Source organism: Hemitrygon akajei, chromosome 10 (genome assembly GCF_048418815.1).
Source record: "Hemitrygon akajei chromosome 10, sHemAka1.3, whole genome shotgun sequence".
In the NCBI taxonomy this organism is placed as follows: domain Eukaryota; kingdom Metazoa; phylum Chordata; class Chondrichthyes; order Myliobatiformes; family Dasyatidae; genus Hemitrygon; species Hemitrygon akajei.
The window spans coordinates 81,108,788-81,114,494 of NC_133133.1; positions in this window are offsets into that span (position 1 = coordinate 81,108,788).

Genomic DNA, 5,707 nt, shown 5'->3' on the forward strand with positions numbered 1-5,707 from the left:
GACGTTTTGCCCAATCAACGTTAAGGATAGGAGTGGAGTTTTCATTCCGCCATCAAGAGAAGGTCATTTGGGGCGGGTCCAGTGTCGACGCCATCTTATTTATTGAAGGAGTGACGGTCCCGCTCCGTCTTCGTACTGGATGTGATCTTAGTGACGGAATTCTGCGATCGTCGTCTTGTTGCCGGCGTTTCACTTTTGCCATTTTTGTGATGGTTGCGAACGTTCGCCATCTTGGTGGGGTACCTATTTTTCTCCATCTTGATGAGGGCAGCGCGCTGTACCTCCGCCATGTTGATAATGGCGTAATGTCCACCGCCATCCACCGAGTCCTGTGTTCATTTCCATTTCTGTCTTGGCCATTCAAGTGTCAGTCCGGATACTATTCAATGTATCGCCCTCGCTACCCCCTCAGGCAGAAAAGACGCTGTCTGATCTTTGTGTATGTGTGTGTGTGACAGAAGAAGAGGGTAAGGGGGACAGAGAAAGGAGGGAGAGAGAAGGTGAGCGAGGCAGGGAGGGTAAGAGAGGAGAAGAATGATGGGGAGATATTGAGAAAGACTGGTAGAAGGGTAAGGAGATGCAGGGTGAGTGACAGACTAATTGGGGATAGAGAGAAGGGGATATAGGAAAGGGAGGTGGAGGGGAGGGAGCAAGATGGACAGTAGGGGAGAGGGGGTCTAGGGGAAAGACACGGGGCATATGTGTATAGTGGGAGGGAGATGCATAGAGAGAAAGGGTGATGGACAGACCGATGTTTTGGGGGTAGGATGATGGGGAGAGAAATTGGTAGATGGAGAGAGAAAAAAAGTAGGAGGGAGAAAGAGAAGAGTGATGGGTAGAGGGGAGGTGATTGAGAGAGAAGCAGGTGAAAAGAGAACAGTGTAGATGGGGATGGAGATGGTGAAAGGGGTATATGAGAAAGGAGATGGAAAGAAGAGTACCACAGGAGAAATGTGAGAGTGGGGTAGATGGGGAAAGATGGATAGTATGGGTGGGTGATGGAGGAGAGGGTAAAAGGGCAGGGAGATGGGGCAGAGGGATGTATAGAAGAGGAAGGAAATGTGGGAAAGATGGCCAGAGGTGGATGGAGAAGAGGAGAGTGATGAGTATAAGAGGAGAAAGATGGATAGAACAGGAGGGAGATGAGGGGCAGAGATTGGTCGGTGGGGAACCAGAACTGATGGAGGGAAAGAGGGTAGCGGGTGAGGGAGATGGATAGGGAGATAAGGGTGCAGAGGGAGAAAGTGGGTGAAAGGAAGAGAACAGCTTAGAAATGGGACAGAGGGTAGATAGGGAGAGTGTGGTGGTATATGGGGAGAGAGCGGTAGAATGGGTGGAAGATGGGGTAGAGAGTGGGAATGAGATGAATACAGGAAGCAGGAGACAGAAAGAGAGAGGGATAAAGGGGAGGGAGACAGGAAATGAGATGGGTGGGGTGGGTGAGGAAGATGTGGAGAAAGATGGAAAGGCAAGTGCCTTCACCTATATGTATAGTAATTTCCTGGCATAAAACTGCAGAAAGAAATGTGAGTTATGCATCGTGAGCAGAAGTTAAGGCTAGGATTAGATTTCCAGATAAGTCTATTTCCAGGCAAATTTAAAAAGGAGAACTGACTGGAAACAAAGAATAGCCATTAAATTAAATAAGGGAACAAAAATGAAGCAATGTAGTATATATCAAAGACTTGCTGAGAATTTAATATTTTAAAGTTCATTAATGGCATTAAATGGGATCAGATTGTGAATTAGACCTGAGGATAAAAACATGATATATGTTGCATAACCAATGTTGGTGAATGAAGTATTATCGCCAAAAAAAAAAACACCTTTTGGAACATCTTCAGCACATTACAGGCCCTTCAGCTCACAATGTTAAGCCGACCACGTAACCTGCTCTAGAAAGTGCGTAGAATTTCCCTAGCGCATAGCCCTCCATTTCTCTAAGCTACGTGACCCTATTGTATCCATTTCCTGGACCGCCACCGGCAGTGCATTCCACGCACCCACCACTCTCTGTGAAAGGGCAGAACTAAAGGATTTAAGTTGATAGATAAGGATATCCTGCTACAATTGAATGGGATCATGAAGAGTCCCCACATTCAATAGTAAATGAATTTTCAGTTACCTTACCTAAGAAGTGATGCACTTGCAATGGAGAGGGTGCAATTACTGATTGATAGGAATGTGGATCCACCAGTGGTAATTAGGGTGGTGCGGTTGTACGATCCAGCGTTTTAGAGCAATGGGCGTGGAGGACATCGTTTTGAAACATGTAACATTTCAGCTGGACTATTCAGCCTAGCTGTGAGAAGATTGGATCGCCTAGTTGCAATGGAACTGGGTGGTTACGAAGACGAGGGGCTATTTCTTCAAACAAAACGTGTTGAGTGTGGAGAATTCAGTAACAAAAGTGTTGCGGAGTAGTTTATATATTTAACTAGGAGATAGACAAAGATACAGTTTTGGATGAGAGGAGTGTGCTAATATGCTGATGGAGTGTTAATCGTAATTAAGACTTAGCGGATTCGCTGATTTCAACGACGCTACCATGCCTCCGTCATTAGATAAGCCAAATCCTACGTGTTAGATTACCTAAGTCACATACAATATGTTTTTATATTTAAGGATATTGTGGATAATAATAATAAGTGCGTTGCCTATGTGCTCATACATTAGCATCACAAGGAGTTAACTGTTCCGTCTTTAAACAAAATGAAGTTCACTGGTTTGTACAGGCCAATAGCAATCCATTCATATGTCCTTTTGTAGGTGAGGTAACATTCTTACTTGATCTCTCTACGCCTATCGGTGATGGAATGTACATTTCTGTGGGTATTTCAAAGTGAAGATTATCGTTGTCATGAGGAATGCCTGGGACAGGAATAACCCTGTTTCTTAAGGGTCCAAGGGCTGCGCTTTGTGAGGAGTCAGATGACACGTTAATAACAAGTTATCAATGAGATGACTGGATGTGGCATTGGCGCATGTAACACGTCATGCAGACATGAGGGGTGATTGATAAGTTCGTGGCCTAAGGTAGAAGGAGATGAGTTATACAGCTCTCGTTACATGCACATGCAGTTCGACTCTCTGAGTGATTATGCAGAAAGTTTGAAGTTAATAACTCATCAGGGTGATTAATAGGTTCGTGGCCTAAGGTAGAAGGAGATGAGTGATTAACTTCAAACTTTCTGCATAATCACTCAGAGAGTCGAACTGCTTGTGCAGATAACGAGAACTGTATAACTCATCTCCTTCTATCTTAGGCCACAAACTTATCAATCTGTGGACACTTTCTGGAGGTCCAAGATCCGTATGCTCCACGAACGCTGGACTAAGTGTGTAAATGTAGGAGGGGGACTATATTGAAAAATAAATGTGCTAGGTTTTCTAAAATTGATTCCTTCTACCTTAGGCCACAAACTTATCAATCACCCTCATATATTATCTCATGTGTTTGCTTTGTTTATCAATGGCAAAAAATTAGATGAAGAAATTCCTGGAAGGAAAGGCAAATAATTTTCATTAAAATGTATTCGGATTGGGGATGATATTTCTGTGCTCTCGCACGTAGAAACCTGTTTTCATGGGGATGTCCGAACTGGCCACGCTACGCTGAGTTAGTTCATTCCCACTTTAATTTCACCTCAAATTGTGCGTTAAATATCACCATAAAGAACCTTATTTAGTGATTATACTGAAAGAGAAATGAACTTTTTCAGTGGAAGGAGAAATCGATATTCATTCCATCAGGTTGGAGGCTACCCAAACGGAATATAAGGTGTTGCTCCTGCTCCCTGAGGGTGGCCTCAATATCGATTTCTTCTTCGCCATCTATAAAAGCTTCCCTCCCCTCCCCTCTTCTATTCCCCGCTCTCTCCTTTTACCTCTTCTCATCTGCCTGTCATCTCTCTCTGGTGTCCCTCTTCCTCCCATTTCTCCTATGGTTCTCTCCTCTCCCATTAGATTCCTTCCTCTCCAGCCCTTTACCTTACCCACCCACATGGTAAACTACTTTCCAATATTATGGGATTTATCGAGGGGGATGTTGCCATTTTCATTGAGAGGGTGACGTGATATTTTTACTTTTGACAACACAGAGAGTGACGTTCAATAAAAGAGCTGCATAATAAAACACAAATACCGTATTAGGAAAAAGAGAAATTTCCCTCGTCGATTTCTTTTCCAGCGGTAAAGTTAATATCCCTGTTGCTTTTGACTTTTTTGGTGGAACAATTCGAACAAAAAGTTGCAAACACAATAAATTGGATTCCTGCGCAGAAAACTCACCCTTCTTCCTCACGGTCGCAATTTTTAAATGAGTTAATTTATAACCGTTGTGACGGCGCACTCGGACAAATAAACCGACTTTATGGAAGATGACAACTAACAAAAAAATCCGCAGCCTAGCAGGTTCTGTGAGTGATGATATCAGACAACCTGACTCTTAGAGAGCCACACATCATTGAGAGCCCGGAAAAAAAAACCCGGGGAGCCGGGAGGGATTTTTTTTTCAGTGGAAGGAGCAATCGATATACATTCCATCAGGTTGGAGGCAACCCAAACGGAATATAAGGTGTTGCTCCTGCTCCCTGAGGGTGGCCTCAATATCGATTTCTTCTTCGCCATCTATAAAAGCTTCCCTCCCCTCCCCTCTTCTATTCCCCGCTCTTTCCTTTTACCTCTTCTCATCTGCCTGTCATCTCTCTCTGGTGTCCCTCTTCCTCCCATTTCTCCTATGGTTCTCTCCTCTCCCATTAGATTCCTTCCTCTCCAGCCCTTTACCTTACCCACCCACCTGGCGTCACCTATCGCCTTCTAGCTATCCTCCTCCTCTTTCCCCCCACCCATCCTTTTATTCTGGCGTCTTCCCCCTTCCTTTCCATTATTGAAGGAGAATCTTGGCCCGAATCGTCAACTGTTTGTCCATTTCCATGGATGCTGCCTGACCTGCTGAGTTCCTCCAGCATTTTGTGTGCGTTGCTTTCGATGTCCAGCATCTGCAGAATTTCGTGTGCTTAAACACTTTCTACTGTGATCTGAAGTTCCCACCTTCTTCGAAAGGGTGCAATGATTCCAGTGCCCAAGATGAATCAGGTGAGCTACCTCAATGTCTATCGGCTGAAAATACTCACATTTGATCACAAAGGATCATTGGGGACATGAGTCACCTCAACCACAAACTGTTCCAGCTGCTACAATCTGGGGCACGGTACCGCAGCATAAAAGCCAGGACCAACAGGCTCCGGGACAGCTTCTTCCACCAGGCCATCAGACTGATTAAATCACGCTGCTTTGAGTGTATTTCTATGTTACATTGACTGTTCTGTTTATTATGAATTCGTATAAATTACTATGATTGCGCATTTAGGCGGAGATGTAAAGATTTTTACTCATGTATGTAAAGGATGTAAAAAATAAAGCCAATTCAGGAAAAATATAGAAACGCTTCGAGAAGTTGGTTATGGCTGTAATTCACTCCTTTCTGAGCAAGTGCGTTTCTCCTCCACCGCAATAGGTTTACAGTGGATGTACAATTCATTGGCTCTCCACTCTGCTTTGGACAATTGCAAGACATACTTATATTAAGCTTCTGTTCATTGAATTGAATTGACTTTATTTCTTACATCCTTCATATATATGAGGAGTAAAAATCTTCATGTTACCTCTCCGTCTAAATGTGCAATGTGCCATTTATAGTAATTTA